Source organism: Theobroma umbraticum, unplaced genomic scaffold, assembly GCF_002168275.2.
Source record: "Theobroma umbraticum cultivar Fairchild unplaced genomic scaffold, ASM216827v3 scaffold_56.0, whole genome shotgun sequence".
NCBI lineage: Eukaryota > Viridiplantae > Streptophyta > Magnoliopsida > Malvales > Malvaceae > Theobroma > Theobroma umbraticum.
This window is the reverse complement of record NW_018397256.1, coordinates 9,178,272-9,201,098: the sequence shown is the minus strand read 5'-3', so window position 1 is coordinate 9,201,098 and position 22,827 is coordinate 9,178,272. Positions and strand designations below refer to the sequence as shown.

The window sequence follows — 22,827 nt, the reverse complement described above, 5'->3', positions numbered from 1 at the left end:
CTCATCACTTTCTCTTTTTCTTCAGATCATATTGAGGGTATGGTTGTACTTTCAATTTCCTTCCTAATAATTATTATAGTTTTATTTCGTTTTTGATAAATATATGTTAATATGATAGTTGACTCTAAACACTCTTGGTCTATTGGCCTTTTTCGTAATTCACCCTTTGATTCGTCTGTTTTAATCATGACCCCAATTTTATAATAACAAAAGGAATCTCTAAATTTAATATTTATCTGGAAATGTGTGACACATATTATTAATCTCATTTGGTGACACATAGGAGTATTAATTTTATATATGCTCTCCACCTTCAACAATCATTATAATCACGCAACATTTGCAATAATATTAATTATTAAAATATTTATAAGAAGAATATTGTAAGAAGTGTTTATAGAACCAATAGTGAAAGATAATGTTTTAATTTTATTACGTAACGTATTGTTCTTACCAAACTCAAAATATTATATTGCAGCAAACACACAAATCCGTATATTAATTAACACCTTGACTAGCACTCATAATTTTTTTTAAAAAGATTGAAATAAATATTTACGGATAGTGGACACTTCCTTATATTTTTTGAAAGGATAAATACTATAATAATATATTTTTTCATTAAATAATGCTTTGATATTATATCCAAACATTTGGTTTAGTAGCATGTGTATAGATCACAATAGTTATTATCTTTTCTTCAAAAAAATAATTTAACAAAGTATGTAATACTCACGATTATAAACCTATTAATATATTTTATTTGTTCAACATGAAATTTAAAATTAAATACAATGATTTGATATCAATTAACAAGTGTTTTGAGACACTCCTTTATATCGGCCTAATTAAAAATCCATCATTAAAGGTAGTGAAATAGAAGTACAAATAAAGCTGAGTTGGAGTTGGGATAAAGCCACAGAAGAGAAGGGAAGAAAAGTACAGAGCAGCTGTAGTAATTGAAAGAACATCTAACAAACAACACCACCTCTTTTGATGAACAGCAAATGCCAATGCTGGGAGAATTTAAGGTGGGGAGGGTGAACCATCTAACACCAAAAAAAGTCTTGTATACCAAATCGCCTCTCTTTCTTTATTTTTCTCTCTGAATGTTTATTATAACGGTGAGCTTTTACTATCAAAAGTTGAAAAGGAAAGCATTTTTCTCATACATTTATATAGTTATTTATAAATATTTTTTCCTTTTTAATTTTATTGGTGAACTCCCCTTTGTAACATTAAAAAAATAGATTTGTGCACTTCCCAAATTTAAATTTGCCCATCCGTAAACTTTGGGCTTCCCTATCTTACTCACGTGAACCCCATAAATTCCCCATTTAGTGTTGCATGTCCTTGGGATCCAGTGTCCACGTAACGGTCACTTTTCAATTAATAACACATTTTTTCCCGCCGTGTTGTTTAACTCGTCGTAACAGAAAACTATAATTCAAAAAATTACAAAACCCCTGCCAAAAATGAGAGTCAGGCAAAAGCTGCGGCAGGCGATTGACTCACTGTACATCGGTGGCCAGGCGAGCGCTGAAGCATACACGCGGCTCGTGCTGGGATGCGTCCGAGCCAACGATGTCGACCAAGCCAAGAGATTGCAATCTCACATGGATCTTCACTATTTTACACCCAGTGACACGTTTCTGCACAATCGTCTCCTTCACTTGTACGCTAAGTCTGGGAAAATTTTGGATGCTCGAAACCTGTTCGATAAAATGCCTCAAAGAGATGTTATCTCCTGGAACGCTATGCTTTCTGCGTATGCGAAATCTGGGTCGATTGAGAATTTGATAGCGGTGTTTGATGAAATGCCTTTTCGTCTTCGTGATTCTGTTTCGTATAATACTGTTATTGCAGGTTTGGCTGGAAGTGGGTTTTCCAATAGGGCGCTTGAAGTTTTTGCGAGGATGAATAAAGAGGAATTTGAGCCGACTGAGTACACTCACGTGAGTGTATTGAATGCATGTTCACGGCTATTGGATTTGAGGAAAGGAAACCAGATACATGGTAGAATTGTTGTTGGTAGTTTGGGAAAGAATGTTTTTGTGTGGAATGCTTTGACTGATATGTATGGTAAGTGTGGTGAGATTGATAGAGCGCGGTGGTTGTTTGATAGAATTAGAGATAAGAGTATAGTTTCGTGGAATTCGATGATATCTGGGTACTTGAAAAATGGGCAACCTGAGAAATGTATTGATTTGTTTCGGAAGATGCAATTAGGTGGTTTGAAACCTGATGAGGTTACAGTCTCGAATGTTCTTGGTGCTTATTTTCAAAGGGGATTGATAGATGAAGCAAGTAAAATTTTTGGCATGATTAAAAACAAGGATAAGGTTTGTTGGACAACAATGATTGTTGGTTATGCACAGAATGGAAAGGAAGAAGATGCCCTAAATTTGTTTGGCAAGATGTTATTAGAAGGTGTCAACCCTGACAATTTTACAATCTCTAGTGTGGTTAGTTCCTGTGCAAGATTAGCCTCTTTATGTCATGGTCAGGTTGTTCATGGGAAAGCCATTCTTCTTGGAGTTGATGATGATTTGCTTGTGTCTAGTGCCCTTGTTGATATGTATTGCAAATGTGGAGTCACTAGGGATGCCTGGGTTGTTTTTGACATGATACCATCTAGGAATGTCATTTCTTGGAATGCCATGATTACGGGTTATGCACAAAATGGACAAGATTTATATGCCCTGGCCCTTTATGAAAAATTGTTACAAGAAAACTTGAAACCTGATAGTATTACCTTTGTGGCTGTTCTATCTGCTTGTAACCATGCTGGTTTAATTGAAGAAGGACGCAGATATTTTGATTCCATCAGTAAACAGCATTCATTAATACCCACTTTGGATCACTATGCATGCATGATCAATCTCCTTGGGCGTTCAGGTTGCATGAGAGAAGCATTGGATTTAATTAAAAATATGCCCCATGAACCAAATTCCTTAATCTGGTCGACACTTCTTTCTGTTTGTGCAATAAAGGGTGACATCAAACATGGGGAAATGGCTGCTAAGTGTCTCTTTGGATTGGAACCCCATAATGCAGGACCTTACATCATGCTCTCTAACATGTATGCCACCTGTGGGAGATGGGAAGATGTGGCCTCTGTGAGATCTCTCATGAAAATTAAGAATGTCAAGAAGTTTGCTGCTTATAGTTGGATTGAGATTGATAATGAAGTTCACAAGTTTGTATCAGAAGATCGAAGTCATCCAGAGACAGAAATCATATATGAAGAACTGAGCAGACTGATTAAGAAATTGAAGGAAGCTGGCTTTGTGCCTGATACAAAGCTGGTTCTCCATAATGTGGTGGAGGAGGAAAAGTTTGCATCCATTTGTTACCATAGTGAGAAACTTGCTCTCGCTTTTGGATTGATCAAAAAGCCCCAGGCAACAACACCCATTAGGATTATGAAGAACATTCGTGTTTGTGGTGATTGCCATTTATTCATGAAATTTGTGTCTAAAATTATTGGGAGGCCAATCATCTTGCGAGATTCAAACAGATTCCATCATTTTGTTGGCGGAAGTTGTTCGTGCAAGGATTACTGGTAATGAGCATCTCAAAGAGATCAGAAGATCAGCTGAGCCTTGCTAGAAAGTAAATGTTCTGCAGCCAAGATTGAAGGGCCGATGGAAGGAAGAATTCCTTCCCTCAGAGATTTCAAATAGTGGGAAGGGCTTCTATTTAACTATTGTGGGATTCTTGAGAAGAAGAATGACAAGTTTAAAGGACTGTCTCAATCAAAGGAGCTAGAGTACGCTTGCCAGAATTTCTAATAACAACGTTCCTTGTTAAGGATTGTTAAGCATTATTACTATCGTCGGATTCCTGAGAAGAAGAATGACAAGTTCTTAAAAAAAATGTTTGGTGAAAGCCCAAGTACTGAAAGTTTAACAGAATGTAAAAGTCTTAAGCCGTCGCCTGAGAGATTCGAACTCTCGCGGGGAAACCCCATGTACTTAGCAGGCACACGCCTTAACCACTCGGCCAAAGCGACGTGGAGTGCGGTAAGGGAGTTGGATTTTATCTAATAACACTACATTAAACACTCGGTGATGGGCATTTCACAACTTTCAAAACGAACAGGGTCACCAAAATTTTCAATCTTGACCCACGCTTTTAGGACCGTCAAAGCCCATTAAGTGGAAACAGTTCTTTCTTTCCACCATATTGCGCTGCTTTCAGCTGGTTGAGTTGGATTTTTTCTTCTTTCATTAGCATGTAAAACAAGAAAGGTTTCCTTCTAGAAGCAGAAATTTCCTAGGTCTGATAGGATTCTTCTCCATCATATTCACAAAATCTCAGTGTTCCTCCTAAACATATGCAAACTCCGTAAAAATGGGGTAAACACAAGAACATCCACCCTGGTTCGCTAAAAGTAATTGGGATGCTTGTTAGGCCCACTTTACGGAAAGAAATGGGTTGGATTTGACAATTTTGGTAGAGCAAGTGAACAGCTGAAAAGTATAAAGCAATTACTATTTGAATTTTGCTTGCATATGCAGGTCGTAACACCTACCAATTGGTTGGTACCAGGATTGGCACATTTTTAGTCAAGAAATATTTAATTTCCCAGGCATTGTCAAGGTCTACAAAGCTACCAACCAACAAGTCCTGGAATAATGGCTAATTGCACCATTAAAGTCTTAAAAGAGCTATGGAAAATGAGCAATTAGGTATCTAATTTCATCTACATATAAACATATTTTTATGTTAATAGTTTGGGCCAAAATTGTTGGGAGGTATGGAGGTTTGCTCCTTTTAGCAAGATTGTTCCATTTAAAAGCCATGTTGAACGGAGCTTTTGGGGTTCTGGATCACCAGGAGTACTGTCCTTAACTAGGTCATTGGACTGTGAATCCAAAGTTGCTTGGGTTGGGTCGTGTCATTATATTACCATATCATCAGACTTTTTCTCTGGCCCTGCTTTGCTTCCAGCCTCCACAGTAGCAGGCAAGGAAAATGCTGGACAAAATCCGAAAATTCTGGAGCAAACATCAATCAGTCTGTTAACAGTCTAAAAGGTTAAAAGTCAAATCTTCCAAACAATCATACGGGCGAAAAACAAAACAGATAATAATTTCAGTTGTCCATATATGCGGAAATGATGTTTGATTTCTTTAACAGAGAAAATGGAGCAGTTTCACTTTTTATCTGCCGCAGGTGCAGTTTTTTTGTCTGAGCATGGGCAATGGTAAATTCACATGGAAATCGCCAGTTCCTGTGTCCTACTCCTGCTTAACACAAACAGAGTCATGGGATGAAATGGAAATGGAATCGAACTTGTTTTCATTTCAACCCTACAAATTTTCTTTGCTTTCTTTCTTGATTCCCTTTCCCTTGCTCTGCAGATATTCAGTCATACAAGGAGAAACAAAACTCATGTTTCACAACAAAATCAAAACGTTTGGCCCGACAGAAAAAAGAAAGAGAAGAGGGAAAAAAGACACAGGAAGGGGGGGCGGGGGGGACAACCAATTTAGACTGTTAGGAAAAGAACATATATTCGCTTTTATTTTTCTTAAAAAAACCAGACAGCCCACCACGTTTTTCAACTTACCCACCTAATGACTCTACTTCTCTCCATGACAATCTGTTCCACCGGAGCCAAAACCCCTTTTTCTTATTGAGGGAGAGCCACGCCAAGCAAAGAGGTCCAAACACGTGCGGGCCTTACCAGATTCCCACGTGTGGGATTTATATAATATTAAGGAGAAGATTTTTGTCCAAAAATTCGTAGACGCCGCAAATCCCCGAGGTCCCTCCTCTGTTCTGTTCCTCGCTATTACACCAAGGACAGCACCTACCCTTTTCTCTCTCGAGGGTCTCCTTTTATCTTCCCAAGTCAAACTTTTGACTGTGTATTCTGCACGAACAAATAATAAAAAAAAATCAGTTGGCGATTGCGACGTGACTACGAACGATCGGACTATACGCAATAATGTTTTATTTCAAGAACATGATCTGAAGGACTGTAATTGATTGATTTTATCTTAGGTCGGCAAAATGTTATAGGTGCATTTGAAGGGGCCACTAGGGTGTAGGAACAGGATATGGGACTAGCCATGGACTGGAGAAGTGGTAGTCCATTTCCATATGTCAAATCCTTTTTGGGAGGAATTCCGCCATGGTCCATGGCTCATGGGGTCCATGCCACCCTTCCATGGTATTGGTAGGTGACAAGGTCCATCAAAAGATTTTTCCAAATTCCCAGTAAGCCTGGCTGGCAAAGGGCAACATAATAATTGAATTAATTTCAACTCGGCCTTATACGGCTCGCCCACGCATCCTAATGTACGTAAGGAATATAATGGCATATGGTAATTCAATTGATCTAATTTTGTTTACACGTGTACCTTGGAATAGAAATAGTATTAAGGAAGGACTCCAATTTGGTTATACATTTCATTTTGGGCAAAAAATAAGTATGTATCATGCAAATTTTATGTATAAAAAGTAATTTTAATAATATCATTTTTAAATTTTAAAATTAGTTTTCTTTTTTTATTTTTTTACATTAATAATCAGGAATTATCAATTATACAAAAAATTAAAATATTTTAAAATTATTGAAATCAAACAGAGACAATCAAAGTAGGACGGAGGAATTATTTATTTATAATGATATTTATTTTTACAAGAAAAAAAGTACTAATGCTACAAACCAAAAAAATCAAGTTGTTTGAAGTCAAAATAATAAGATTTTAAAAAAAAAAAAATTAAAAATCGTATTATTTTGACTTCAAACAACTTGATATTTAATCACTTTTACTCATGAAAAAGCATCTCTTTAGATAAATTTTATTATTCTACGTTAAAATATATTCAAAATATTAATAAATTAAAAAATATATCAATATTATAATTTAACTTTTAAAAATTAAAAAAATTTACGGACATATATAAAATATTAATTTTTATAAAAATATTGTATATTATATATATTTATATATTGATAGGTAGATGTACTACATCTTAATTTGTCCTTGATGCGTAGCCTCTTGTAATGGAACCTTCTTACTCTAGTACTCTATTGTCCACACCATTTTTTAAACTGAATAAAATAATGGCATAATTTAAATCTATTATTTTCAATCTAATTACGACTCAAATGAAACATCGAAAATGATGTAAATTGAACTTAAAACACTAAACCAAAAAGTTTAATTAAGCAAAGCAGCCACAAATTCGTTGGCTTCCCTTGAAGGACAGCTGGCATTTGTCTGCAATACCAGTTGATGTCATGAATCATATGCAGGACCTTTCCCCACAACATTATCAAAACCAAGATTTCTTTTATATATATATATATATATGTTTTGGGTTTATTGGTCACCTTTCTCATCATTGTCCAATTTAATTTAGGGAGGTCAGTGTCCGACTCAAGCTTTGATTACATTTGTCCATTGTTCGATGTATCCGTAATTATAAAATAAATAAATAAATAAAATGAGAAACATGTGAATAAAATATACACAGCTTTAGGAAGTTTTCCTTTTTATTTTCCATATTTATAATTAATAATAAAAAAGAAAAAGAAAAACATGAAAGCGACCTGTACAAGTTACTTCTTTCAGCTTATTTTTCTTTGGTTAAAGACCGAATTAACGGTATAAAGGCCTGCTAAATCAATTATAACACAGAAAAAATAGGCCCTGGATTATTGGATGCTTTAATCATAGATTAAATACAAATTAATTTTCTCATCCCTTGTAGGGATTGATCAAATTCAAAGCAAATTGCAATATGAACACTAGAAATATTTATGCAATGTAAAGATGCCTTGTTGCCTTTGGCCTTTCTTTAAATGACAAAACTGGAAGTGTTGCTCATCAATTAATTGCCCTCTCTAACTTAGGAAACCCGTATAAGAATCAAAATGCTTCATTGTTAAAGGTAGCAACTTTAACCCTTTAAACATGGAATATTTATATCTTCTCAATTGATAAAAATGCATGGTGGGTGCTAATTTTAAGTGCAAGAGACACAACTAGAGTTAATTATTGAAAATAAATATAATAAGAATTCATTTAATTTACTCCAGCTTAATACATCACGATTCTTTTTTTAAAAAAAATAGTTATTAATAATTTTTATGGTCTAAATCAAGGTTCTAAATATAAATTCCAAGATTAGCATGCTAATAATGACAATTTATCTGAACACTGTGTAGTCGCTCCTAAATCCAAATTTTGATCTCAAAAGGAGTTGAATGATTGAAGACGAAAAGCGACGGGAGATAAAAAGCAACTTTTGAATTGGGCCAAATTGCCATTTCCATCAAAAGCCCATCGATTTTTCCCTTTATTTTTCTAAATCTTTCAAGCCCAAAGAGAGAAAACCCAAACCGTATGGTACGAAGTCAGAATTAGTCAACATATCGATGCGTCTCTTTATGATTTGAGACAGCCGCAAAACTTGAAAGTAGAAAAGCCAAGAAAGTGGGACCACTTCTGAGGACACCTTTTTGCCTGCCGGAAAGACGGGACAGGGCCAGCAGGCAGCAGCAAGCAAGCGAGGTTGAGAGGGACTGATGAAGGCAAAAAAGGGAAAATACTGAGCAAAGCCTGATGGTGAGGGGGGAGGGGTGGATTCAGTTGAATTGCACGTGCAGTAACCATGGTCTGCCGACAGTCACTGTTCATTGGCCAGTTTCTTCCTCCTTTCAACGCTTGCACCGCCCCTTCCCACTCTGCTTTGCTGGAGATATTTGGGTCATATTGGACGGTGACAGCTTATCTTTCACCACCCCAAAGCACGGTTCCCCCGGCGTTGGTGCGGCCACTCCGTGTTGCCGCTTCATCATCTATCTAAACCATGTGATCTTTTGTATATTTTCGTTTTTTACAACCATGTAATCTTCTTTTATTTATATTTTAATGTTTTCTTTTCATGTGATTACTTTATGTTTAAGTTAAGAAAGGGGAATGGGGTATTTGCTTAATTGACCTTTTTAACATGACGAAACCTCCTTTTGGTTGTGTTTTTAAGAAGATTTATACCTTGGTTTGGTGTATTAATAAAAATTATGGTCAATGTTAAAAAAGGTTGCAAAAAGATTTTATCGGATTAGGGCGAGGACTTGGCCAAGACCGTCACCATATATTTCCCTTTCGCCCTCTTCAATCTTCCTTTCCCTTTCCCTTTGTCCCAAGAGAAATTGTTTTCTCTTTTGTTCTTTCGTCTTGGACGAAAGGGTGGGAAGATTATTCACCACAATGTGAATTAATTGTAAATATTTGGTACAGAGGAAACAAAAATTAGACATTAAATACAATATCAACCTTAACATTTGAAATACATATGAATATTTAATTTATTGATTAATATATAATTTTTTAATTTAAAAAAGATAAATTTTGTTTTTTAAATTATATATAAAAAAAACCTTAACATTTGGAATAGTTTTCGCAAAAAAATTCAAAAAGGAAATGGTTTAATTTAATCACTGTCAAAAGTGTTGTCAACCAGAAACAAAAAGTGGACAGACATTTAAAAAAGGGAAAGGGACATTGATGGCATTAGAAATGGACCAATTGGAGAGAAACAGACATGCACAAGAGAAAAATGATTGCAGGCAAGGATAGGGATGAGCATTCAGCATTAGCAGCATAATTAGTTATGCCTTTAGTCTTTAATCAATTGGATTAGTAGGCTCATTGTGTTGTAGTAATAGTCAAACAAACTAATACTGTACTTGAAGAAAATTGCAAACTATAACCTTTGCTTTTCCTTCTTCTTTTCTTTGGATCAAAATATTAAAAGATTGTGTTATATATGATGATACACATGTAACACGTGTAAAATTTACCATTGCACCCATTAAACAATGAACTTAGTTGTCCATAATTAACCAAAAGAGAAAAAAGTAGTCCATGCATGTACCGTGATCAGCATGCCAACGCAACGGAAAAGAGAAAGGGTTTTTATTTATAGTGAACGTGGAAAAGGGAACAGTTTAAAGTTAGCATCGTCGTTTTGAACCTTTCAAGTTGTTAATGATTTGAGACAATCAGCTTTGCTAGATCCTGTTCCAATTAAATTTTTTGTATGTAGGGATATTGACTTTGCTGCCTATAAATTTTCTCTTTAGGTAATGTGCATGGAGACTGGAAAGCATGCAAAGCACTAGTCCTTTTTTACTTCAAAATTTTAATCATTTGAGAATATATTATTTATAATGTTACTTTGGAAGATTTGTATCCTTCAAAGTACCTTCTTATTTGTGGACTTTACTATCTCTCCCTCTCTCTATGTGTCTTGTCAAAAGGATAGTGAAATTGGGGCATTTGGTGTTGCAAAAGGCAACTAGGAATATCCCAGTATTAATTAAAGTTGGCTGCAGGCAGCCTTCGCTGCTTAAGGCTCCTTTTCTTATTATTTTTTAATTTTTTAATTAGTGGTTATACAATTGTAATGCATGTAGAATATGATTAGCTCCTAGACATTATTGTTGAGAATGATTTATACTTGGAAAAAGTCTTTAAAGTGCTTGACACAAAAAGCAGGACAGCAATTGCTGAACTGTGAAGTTGACGCCCATGGACAAATGACAAAAACCTTTTGGCAAAATCTAAACAAGGATAAATATTTGTTAAGAAAAGTCATGAGCTTAGGCTTAGGCTTATCCATCATTCCATCTCAAGACAAAAGGTTTGCCTGTTAATTAACTACCATGATAATACAAGTAGGATATATAAAAGAAAGATTAAATCACTTTCCATCCATTCTATCAAAGAATAACAAACCCATATTAAAAACAACAAAAGTCCAAGAGTGGTGTCCCTAGAGATTGAACAAAAGGAACAAGAGAGAACTGTTCTGTTGGGCCAGTAAGAAATGATAACTAAATACTAGTTGCTTTATAATTGGAGGCACTGCATTTGGTGAGGGTTCAAATCAAAATGTTATGATTAGAGAGAAGCTAATGTTCAATGAAGCTTTTGGAACAAAGAACTGTTCTAAATTGTTTTTTTTTTTTCCCCTTTCCTTAGAGGAGGCCTAAGATTAAAGGTATTTCCTTCTATGTTAAGCCCAAATTGGTAATAAGGCTTTTACTCTAATTAGTTTTCAATTAGACACTTGAGCTCGGGTTTCCATCATGTATAATCAATGATCAATATGTTTTTGATGAAATTACAATTACAAGTAAAAATTTCAATTATAGTCAAATAATTTTTTTATTTATCACATTAAATCTATAAAAATAATCAATAAAATCAATTAACTAAATAAATTAATTATTGTAAACTTCGACTAAGCTCGCATATGTTGAGATCATTTGAACTGAGATCTAAAGATCAACTAATTTTTTTGATGGTAATATAGTTTAAATTAATAATTTAAAAAATGTGTAATTAATGCATGTATAGTATGAACAATTGTAAGACATTATTAATTAGAGAAAAAGGCAATGATATATAGTCACACACTTAAGTTTTCCTCCATTTCTTAAATTAACATTTCTAAATTATTTCTCTGAGTTGTACAATTTGTAATGAATGATTGAAAATGCAAAAGTGAGAGAGGAAAAGTATAATGTGAACTAAATTTATCATGGAGAAAATGAATCTATGCTTGAAAGCGTAAGTGCTTGATACGATGAGGAGATATAGCAATTGCTGGCTTCTGAAAGTGGACAAATTATTGATAAACTTATTCCTTCTGCAATTAATTATTGAGAAAAGATGGAGAGAGCTTGGGTCTCATCCATCTCAAAGTCTCACTGACACTGAGTTTGAACGGTAACTAAAACCATAATACAGCTTAGAAAAAAGTAAGAGAAACTAAAATCAACTCCCATCATTCAATGGAAGCCCACTAATTAAACATGAAATTCCAAAAGGACTCTAATATTGTGTATATATCTAGGAATCAAACAACAGGAAGAAGCGTACTGTCTCTAATATTAGGCCAAAAGTCATGATAACCGAATAGTAATTTCCTAGGTGCAATCAAAATATTATGATGAGAAGCTAATGATGCAGTCTACTCTAAGAACAAGAACAGTTGCTGCATTGTTTCTTTCCCCTTTAAAGGTCTTTACTTTATCGTTGAAGGGACACTAAAAGGCTAACAAAAATCCAGAAGTGACACCCAACATCCAATGGTTATCTAACACCAATCTTATATTCCATAATGCTTTAAGACACAAACCCAACTTTAGGAAATCAATGACATTTGATCACTACTTTATGCTTCATCCTCTTTTGATCGTAGAAGTATGTATGCATGTCCTACATTCGAGTACTAACGTAATTAATCTATACGTTACATGCTTGGGATTTTGATTTAATTTTGTGATTAATATCTGTTTACTGTCATTATATTAATTTATTTGGTGCAAAAAATTTAAATCATTTAATTTTGTTGAATATTGGTCATCCAACTCCAACCAAATCCATAAATTTTGCATTAGCTGCTGATCTTTCTATCTATATATTAATTAAATGGCTCAACCTAGTAATCTTTAAATCATTTTCCATTATCTTGAGCCGACTCCAGTCTAAGACTAGCCTAAGATGATATAGAGGCTCAAAAATGGAAAGAATTACTCTTGCATTTAGCACCACAATAGGCCGTAGCAGCCACCGTTTTGGAGTCGTATTATTTGCCAACATCCCCAATCTAGCAAGTACTAACCTGCATCTCTTGCCAAGAGAGTGGTAAAACCACCTAGCTATTCTTAGTTGACGAGTTTTGCCAATCTCTAGGTTTGATGGAATGGCAATTACAAACTTAAAAAGCTCTTTTCACAATTATGGAGTTATTGGAGCCTAACTACGTGCAGCCTAGCTAGGCTACCAATTTTAATGGTTAATTTCTGCTATATATCCTATCAATACAACAAAAGTGTACTTTCTTCTCCAAAGATCATCTCTTCACAAGAGTACTTGATTGCCAATGCCGGCCGGCGGAACAATAAAAGAGAGTTAGTGACTATGTTTGGAGAAGGAAAGATAAGAAAAATTAAGGCTAATTAATTAATTAAAGGTTCATACACATTTGATGCATATAATATATAGATAACTAGTAAGTCACATGCTACTATCTCTACACTTTATAAAATTAACTGTATTTTGTAAATGGTTCAACATTATATGTTTGAATGTCATTTTCAACATATCGTTATTGAAAAATTTGAAAGATAAATGTCAATCAAATAACGTATGGTGATTTCTAAATTTGTGGAGTAAGAATGTACATAGTTGCTCATCTCTACTTGTCGAAAAGTGGAGGATGCAACCATTTAATTCTAGCCACAGCTTTAGACTCCATGGTGCTCAACAAAAGTGACTCAATTGAACCCATTCTTTGTTTAGTTTTTGTGTCTTAATTAATGCCGTTTACTCCTCTCATTCTAGTTTAATTAATAATGACTAAATTGGAGGTAGTTCACTCATGAGAGTTGGTGAAAGTATTGATTATTGAAGCAAATGGGGGGTTTTTTTTTCTCAGTTCTGGAGAGAATATTTTGTTAGGTTAATAGGTCTAAACCTATAAAAAATATTTGGCACTTCTTGTCTAGAGAATATCTTTGGAATCCATTGAAATGGACAAATATAGCAAGTTTTCAAGTTAGTCCAAAAGCCAATACCAAAAAGACCCCCCTTAAGTATTGGCAGACTTGCTATTGGATTTAAAATTTGGACCACATTGAAATTGATATGAGGAAAAAGCTTTACCAATGCTTCAATTTCATTCACCAAATTTCAGTGAACTAATTGGTATTGATAATAGCCGCTCAAAATTTAAAGAAGGCTGGTGAGAAGCTCTAATAATATTCCTGTTACTGCTATCACCTTAATGGCTGAAGAACTAATGTCTTTGAAGTGCCAATATCCACTTCACCAAACGTGCATACTGTCCGAAGCAGACAATACATGATGCCTTTAAAGACACAATTTTGTTGCCAAATTCTATTGGAGAGAGAGAGAGAGAGGTTTCATGATATTTGTCATGTATGCATTTGGACCCCGTTTAAGGTTTGAGAAAAATAACAGTAATATTTAAAACCAAGAAAGAAAGGACTCTGATCAGTCCCACACGAGAATATGAAAACGTCAACTGTTTCACTTTGTTGATGGCCCCTAGCTCTACCTAGTGGAATGGTTCGACCCCGTCACAAGGCTAAGTGCTGAAACACTTTACCGATGAGTAAGGCCAGAGTTAGAAGAAATTCAGGTTAATTGCTTGTAAGCTAAAATTTGTCTAATAAATATGGTCCTGGCAGGGGCTTTCATGACTAAATGAGCCACCAAACTGGCACAAACTAACTACCCCTGAAAGCCTACCAAAAATGTTGACCCTATAAATAAAGAAATCATGAATGTAGTCCACCAACAAAAAAATTAATAAAGCATTAATTATTTCATCCAATTGTGTCTCGTTGTTCTTGTGCATAATTGAGTTTATAACATGTGGGAGTAGCTCCAATATATTTGGCCACATAATTCTTGGAGAATCAATCTGTTGGAGAACAAATTGAGATATAAGAATCCAAGCTTTTTCCGGAGGGGGACAACATCACTATAATTTGTACACATTATATCTGTCTGAAATCAATCAAGGCTGATACGAATCTTTTACATCTGCATTAAAATTGGATTAATAAAAATTTCAATATTTGTTACTGTCTTTTAATATTAATAAACGTGTTTGTTAAGCTAGGGTTTTCCTACCTTTCCTTCTAATTACTGTTTGATTATTGGCTTATTATATTTGCTAATACAAACTACTAAACTATTATTCTATGAACTGATGAAGCATGTGGCATAGAATCCGATTGATAGAAAAAAGGCTCGCCCAACTCTGCTGACCTGACTGTGTGTGAGAAGCATGCTAAGAGAAGGCAAAGGCTCACCTCATACCTGCGTACGATGATTGGGAATTAATTATTAGAAAAAAGAATGATTATGGAGATTGATATTGACTAAGAATCAAGGAAAAAGGTGATTAAGCTTTGACATTATTCGAAAGAAAACAGTATTATTCAATTTCTCGCGCTTCTAAGTTAGGGCCCGCAATGAGGATTATTAATATAAATCACATGATTAGGGCGGCCGGATTCATGTTTTGTTGTGCTGATTAGTGGTTAATATGCAAGATTAAGGCAACAAATAAGGAAGACTTTATAGGGTTCACATCTGAGGACCGAGCAAAGCTTCAGAGCAACAAGAATGACACTTGAAATTTAAGGAACCAACAGCGTATTCTTTTGGTTTTCCATGAATTTGAACAGGAATTAAAAGATTAAAGTGCTTAAAGTTGTGATTCCCAAATAATTCCATTTAGAAACCAAAGGTCAACGATGTAATTAAAAGTGCACGTGCGACTGATTACGAGAAAAAATTCACAGAAGCTGCAACATAGCGCACATTTCTCTCTGCTTCTAATGGAATCTGCAATATTACTTAACATTAATTTTGCCTCATTTCTCCAGCTGGGCTGATTATCGATCATCGATCCATTAATTTCAGTTTATTTAATTTTGGGATTGCTGTGTCCAGCATTAAAAAGACACTAAACCAATTAATGTAATCTTATTACTAGATTTAAGGACTCTCAATTTGCAACCACATAAATAATAGTGATTAATATTTTCACAAAAAAGAAGAGGCAAAATAGTAGTATGAATTAAGACATATATCATTATAAAAGGACATATATAGAGAGATGAAATGGGGTCCCGTAATTTATATTTTTGGCTTGCTCTCACATCTTCCAGCTAAGCAGTAGGTCATTGGCTTTTGACTTGTTTTTCTTTATATTTTTAGACAAAAAATAAGACAACTCCAGAGGTGGAGAAGGCCAGGGCATGGTGCAGAGAAAATGTTAAAGAGGAGGAAATGAAAAGTGGGTTTGGGCTCTCTCTCTTATTTGTTTGTCAGTTAATGAAAAGTTTCTCTTTGTAACGGAGCAGTACTACTCCACCCAAGTTTACCTTTTTATCTCGAGAACTCCGGGGCTAATAAGCAGACAGGAAATGACAAAAGTTTAATGCAGGAGCTGATTATTTGTAAGCTAGATATGGAGCATGTAGGGATGACTAATTTATATTTGCAAGCTTAAATATTCATAAATTTGAAAACGAAAGGACAAAAAATTTGTGGCTTTGCATTCGCCCTTTTTTCCTTGTTTATTTCTTCTTTCCCACCCAGAGTTGTTGGAAGAGGATTATAATTACTTATTAACTAGTTCAGATTGGCTGTTTCTTGAGTACCTCCAGCTTGAATTAGAAAACATTGCCCTGAAATGAAAGAGAGACCCAATCATTTCCATAACAACTGAGTCTTTGCCTCAAAATTAAGGGAGGAAACTGTGGAACCAAGATGAATTAGTTGAGTTTTGTGCAAGTAGTATTTAATTCAAAGTTCCTTAATTTGGTCCTTCGTTTTGCATTTTGCTTTCTTTGCGCTACTAGTTTTTGTTGAGCTCAGCATCCAACAACCTGCAGTTGCCAGGAAGGCTCTTTGTAAATTATTGGTCAAACTTTTCCAGCCGTGAACTACATGGGACTTTACTGTTTCTTTGGCTTCGCACATGACCATATGCCAGATGGAAAATAATGCCCCTTTCCGTTGTAGTAATTTGATTCCTGATTTCCTGTTCATAAGCAGTTACAAGGTATATAATTTATTTTAATATTATTACTCGATCATTTAGTTTAATAATAAGTGTACCTATCTTCTATTATAAAATTCCAAATCTCCATTTCTTCCATTCAATCAAATTGGCAAGTGAGTATCCCTAGAGGGAGGTATGTGAAGTTTAGGGAGCATTGAACGACTATCCTATATCAAGAAGAAGAAAGGAAAAATAGTAAAAGAGAAAAGCTAACCAACCTGAGTTGAGGGGAAAGGGGAAACAAAAATGCAATCCAAACAAACCTGTTGGACAACTCTAGTGTCATACGGTGTTAGCTAAAATTTGCAAGTGGCCAAGGGCCAGAGGCTTTGGCATCATGCCTTCATCTCAAATTTTATTGTATTAAATAACAAGTATCGTTTGTCATGGAGAGAGGAGAATCAGAATGACATGTACATAAATACAAATTGTAAGGACCTGAGAAGAATACGAACACGGTGGTTGAAATGCAGCTGTCAAAGGAATAAGCCTCTCTTAACAGACCATTTATTATAATAAAGAAGAACAATCAATTCCCCTTTTTACTGCTCCATAGAGTTAGGTTTATTGAACTAAGAGGAGAATGTATATATGGGAGAACATCTTTGAAACCATTGAACCCTGACCATTATTTTATACATAAGAGTTTTCAATTTCCATGGCCAGATTGGGACATATGAAATGAAGGCTTTCTAAATGGTTTGGTTGTTTAATCTTTCAAGGTATACCCAACCCATGCGTTTTTGGGTGATCTTGATTCGTGGGCACTTGTCACTCTTTGTATATATGGCTAAAAGCTTGATATAGCACCAAGATATCTATTATCAGCAGCTGTATTGTTGCGATTTATTCAAGTTTTTTTTTTCTTTTATGGGGTGGGGGTGGGGTGTGTGGGGGACGAGGAACGACAAGGGAATTTCATCAATCTTCCAAATTGTACATCACAATTTCTTTTCAACATTGCGTTTTCATTACAGGAAAGCACATTCAATTTAATGGCAGATGGCATTATTTGAGAGGACTAACACTTTAGTCCAAAATAGAGGTCATAAATATAAAATTTTCTTTAAAGTCAGTTATTTTAAAAAAAAAGCATACATAGTTAACATTTAATAAACAATTAGGCACAGAAGCACCCCAGAAATCAGTATGTGTAATGCAGGAATTAAACACATCATATGCATAACCCATGTGAAAATTTTTGACTTGAGCCTATTATAATTCAATGGTTTTATCAAACGCATCGGAAGTGTCTTCAACATTGAATCACTCCAAACAGAAACATATGGGCTTTAATTACTCCACATCACTTGTCAATGCCCAAAATCAACACAAAAGCTAAGATCAAACAAAGAGAAAAATAAACCATACACAAGAAGAAGAAGGACCCATTGTCTTGACCTTTTCTTTATCCTATTGAAAATAGATTTAAGTGTTCTCCAAGCTTTGAAACACTTTTTTACCACATACATTATTACATTATTCTTCTTTCTCTAAAAAGTAGTCGAATTTGACCAATCCAAGCAAAACAACTGCATGCCAAGCTCAAAGTCTCTGATAAAATTTGCCACTTTTTTTTTTCCCTTAGGGATTTGATGCACCCCAATGGACCACTGCTGAATGAAGAGACCAAAAACTCTAGCACAACCAAGTACAAACATCCTGATAACGAAGCAAGGTATTTTTTCCGCCCTTTCCTAGAGAAAAAAAATTGCAAAAGGGCAGTTTCGTAAAATAAAAACTGTAAAAGGATTTTTAGACAAAAAAAAGTGGCACACGTAGATTTTTTTTTCTTTGGTTATGCATTAATGATCCCATAGTAAAGGACCAAACCCAGTTGTAATCACACTTTCTTGCATTTGCATTGAAATTTCGTCCCCAAAATACCCACAATTTTCTTCATAATACCACGGCATGCCACTGGGATTTAAAAGCCACCCATCATCCGGGTCCACGTACACGAACTCGATGCCTGACTCGGCCGACTCGTAACTCGTCCCCAGACTCGGCAACTCCACTATCTCGCTCAGCTCCTCCGGTGTCGACACGTCATCGACATTCGATGACGATGACGTGGACGCTGACGACGACGACGACGACGATGATGTGGCGGTGGTGTGGTTACTGTTACTACTGAGAACACTCCATTGAGGCAGCCTAGCAGCGGCGCTTGGACGTCACGAGGCGAGTTGGAAACTGGTCGTGGCAACGAACCGGCGAGTTCGGGGAAGTTGAGAATCGCAGAGTTGCCTTTGATACTTAACGCTGCCACGTCATGGGCACGTGCCGCCATTTCGGGAGTCGAAAAAGTGCCTAACCAGATCCGGTTCTTCTTCCGGGGCTCTCAGATTTCGGAAACCCATTTGCCCACGTCCGCATCGGACCCCACGGTAAACCGGGTGCTTGCTACTGTCTCTCGGACGCTTTTGCCTCTTCGGGTCGGTGTAGCGTCCTCAGCTGATTCTTTTGACCGACGTAGGAGGATGGTGAAGGTGGAGACAGAGTAGAGGAGATATTGCTAAGAGTGCTTGACTCCGTTTCCGAGTTTGGTGAGTCACCCATTGCCCTGTTTCTTAAAACTAAAAAACAATTCAATATGATGCTAACAGCTAAGCAAGTAAACTGTTAACCATGTAAAAGTTAGCACTTTAAAGAAGTTTATGAATAACGCTGCAGAAATGAAGTTTGCTTGGTAGGTTCTTTCTTGTTGAAGTAGAAGGGAGAGAGGAAATGAGATTGAGAGTAGAGTAAAGAGAGAATGAGTGAGATTTGATTTGAGGAGAGAAATGCGAAGGAGGGGAAGGGAAGGGGGGGTTTTAAGTAAGGGAAGGAGAAAGAGCAGAGAACAATCGACGGAAAAACGTGGCGTTTATAAGTGATCCCCACACACTCACACACACGGCCGACCTGGCCTTTCTAACCTCATCATCATCGCCTATTAATGACGAAGGTCTCACATTTACCCATATTAACACATTTCTATATTCATCTTTATTATTTTAGAGAGTCAGGGAGAGAGAGAGAGAGAGAGAGAGAGAGAGAGAGAGTTGCGAATACCCTAGAAGTTGTAGGGGTGTCAAAGGGTACAATGTAAGGGTCGTCTTAGCTAAGGCGAGAGGGCTCGGGGGTTTGGGTTCACAAAATTAAACCAGCTGGCAGAGCCGCCTGGCTGAGGATTGAGGAAGCTGCGGGGAGGTTGCAAAGTAGCATACTAGAATGGGGGCATTACTTACTTCAACTTTTTTAGTTTAGCCAGCCAAGCCTTTCCCTTCGCTTCTCTCTTTTTCTACTATGTACAACTCCAGTCCACTCAAAGAAGAATACCCTTTTCGGCTTTTCACTGTTCTAATAAAACACCCTTTTGTTTTCCATTTTTTTTTTAGTTTTTAAATTTACCTCATATTTGCTGTCCAATGTGTGTGGTGACAATGATGATACTGTTCTTGTTCCTCACCAACCCTAAACAGATTGACTAATTTACCCCACTCCTAGCTTTTTGAGCCTCTTTCTCTTTTTTTCTTTTTTTTTATGCTTTCCCACATTCCATTCCATCCTTCTTTTGCTACATTTTTGCTTCTTTTTTTCAATATTTCTAATATCGCCTTTGGTTTTTTGTTAGTTGCTAATTAATTAATGTTTTGTTGTACAATAATGCAAAGTATCGAATTTTTTTTTTTTATCATTTACAAGTTTTATATATATGTCACTTGTCTATTATGGGGAAAGAAATGGGGTTGCACGAAATCCCTTTGAGCTTTTCTTGCCCTATTCCATTAGTATATAGTGGTTAATTTATTTATTTTTTTATTTTCATGAAATTTTAATTAATGATGATGTACTAGGCTTGGGGGGGGGGAGGGGGGTGTTGAGAAACTCAAAAATATAATAATGATAATGGATCAAACAGCTAAAACTGACTATCTTCAAATGGTCCAAACACAAGATATTATAATTTAATACTAACATGAATACCAGAAACGAATATTCTAGGGTATTTCCCCCCTTTTTTTTTTGTAATTTCCAAACCTTACTTGTTTTGATCCCCTCTCTTTGAAAGGAGTAAATAAAACGACTATTTTTATACCCAAAGTGAGAAAATCTATTTTACTCTTTTCATTGAAGACAAATGAGCAATTAGAATAAAATATGCCATTCTGCAACGTTTGGGTCCCATATATGAGAGAGTGTTCATAATTGATAGTCCCAGTAATTCAGAATCATGGGGCTCTGCTTAGCGTTTGTAGAGGGCTTGGTTCTCTTGATCTTGGATGAGATGGTGATTTCTCCCACAGAACTGTCAGTTATCATCGGGGAGAATATTTTGAATGTCTCCCTCCCCCACTTTCTTATTTCTTTCTTTTTTTTCATATGCTTTTAATTAAAATTGCCATGAAAATGTTATGATTGTGATTAATTGTAAAAAGCAAAGTTTCTACATATGCTTTAATTAAGAGTAATTTCATTGTAACTGAAACTTTGGGAAAAAAAAAATTTATGTTGATTGACTTTGGGTTTGTGATCAATTTTCACCCATTATCATTTTACTCTACAGGGCATGTATATTCCCCATAATTAATGGTGAACCTTTTGGAGCACGATGGTGTGTGATCAGGCTTTGCTATATGTGACTTAATCACAACTGATAATCTACTTATTATGGACTTAACATTTATTGCAAATACATGGTTTATTAGGACAAAAACAAGTGTTTTGATTAATTTTTTGTTCTTGTTTACTTCTACCATTTTCTTGGAAAGGAGCCAAAGTTTTGAGTCAGCTTCCCCACCATGATCCCATCTTTTTTAGGTTAAATAAACTACAACTAGGGGGAATCCTTGAAATGACATAGATTTGAGGGGGTTGCAATCATAGGTGTAGCATTTTAAGAAAGTACACCGTTTTGTATTTGTATTTTAATATCATACATTGGTATTTTGACGATATTCATGTAAATTACATTATTTTTTTGACATCATTTCATCATGAAAATTCATATGAAGTACCATAATTAAATTTGTTTGTCCCTTTATTTAATTAACTTTCATTATCATTTTCTTATCTTTGCTTGTCCTTGGGAAATTTGAGTTACTCCAATGTGATAATGACACGATTGGAAGAGATTAATTCAGATGGCTGGATTTTGTACATTCTATTCATTTGTTTCTCTTTTATTTCACCTTACTCATATTCTTCAATCTTCATTTGTATTTATACTATAAACAAGGAAAAAAACAAGATCATTTTAAAGCATTAAAGTGAACTTAATTACTCATTCGACAAAAAAAGGGCGGTGTGGGGGCGGAACCCAAAATCCTTTTATATTTCCTGTGAGTGATGGGTAGAGTCTATGGTTGAAAGCCTATAAGAACCCCCAGTAATATATATATATATATTAGTGTTTGACTTTAACGATAAAGAACAAAGGCCTAAATTCTCTTGTTTAAATTCATGTTTTTCCACATATAACAAAGCGTCTGGAGTGTGTTGAAAACGTACTATAATTGTGAGCTGTCAAAAACTAGATTAATTTGATGAATTAAATTGGTTTGGAGCCACTTTCGTTTTTGTTAGGGGAAATTGAGCACTTGGTTTCCACACGTTCTTGGTCGACATATTGGCTGGCTAAGTTTATCAAACACTGTGGGCTAATGGGGTCCGTTTAGATGCCGAATTTAAAAAAGAATATTTTCCGAGTGAATTATTTTGGCACTTGAATGTGGAGTTGAGGAAAACTAGAGACCCCCTTAATAAGATTAGTTCATGGCATTTATTGAAAGGCCCTCGAGCATTGTACCTTTCGCTATCTGGGTATTTCTTCGCCTTTCGTTTTGGGGGTGTGGGAGAGTGTTTTTCTTTTGTTTTGTCCTATGATTGATAACCAACAACCTAGGGTTGAAAAGCTCTAGCTAACTTTGTTTTTGAGTTTTGATTCCGTGGATGAATGTAATGAATGCACAAGTCAGAACCCATTTTGATTTTGATCATTGACTCTACTAAAATATTTCAATTGGCAATAAAAATCTTGATTTTGTAAAGCAAAACGATACGATGATGGTCAATTTTGTGTTTTTAACCAAAGACAAAAGGTGCGTAGATTGGTATTAACTGCAACCTCCTTTGGATGAAGCTTTGAGTGCTGGAGTTGGTCGTTATCTATTATTTAATGGTAAAATCTTGGTAGTT

General features: G+C 35.4%; 1 long non-coding RNA gene, 1 other non-coding gene and 2 pseudogenes across 2 annotated transcripts; 1 reads left to right on the top strand and 3 right to left on the bottom strand.

Moving 5' to 3' along the window:
* Positions 1–1,374: 1,374 nt before the first annotated feature.
* Positions 1,375–3,845, top strand: LOC110411274 (pentatricopeptide repeat-containing protein At2g22070 pseudogene; annotated as a pseudogene).
* An 88-nt stretch (positions 3,846–3,933) lies between these two features.
* On the bottom strand, positions 3,934–4,015 carry TRNAS-GCU (transfer RNA serine (anticodon GCU)). The gene has a single exon. It is a non-coding gene; the product is annotated as a tRNA-Ser (tRNA).
* Positions 4,016–16,132: 12,117 nt separating this feature from the next.
* On the bottom strand, positions 16,133–17,220 carry LOC110411535 (uncharacterized). Its single transcript, XR_002444780.1, has 3 exons — positions 17,083–17,220; positions 16,469–16,623; positions 16,133–16,267 (listed from the first exon to the last, which is right to left on the bottom strand). It is a non-coding gene; the product is annotated as an uncharacterized LOC110411535 (long non-coding RNA).
* Positions 17,221–17,983: 763 nt separating this feature from the next.
* Positions 17,984–19,309, bottom strand: LOC110410718 (ethylene-responsive transcription factor TINY pseudogene; annotated as a pseudogene).
* Between the last annotated feature and the right edge of the window lie 3,518 nt (positions 19,310–22,827).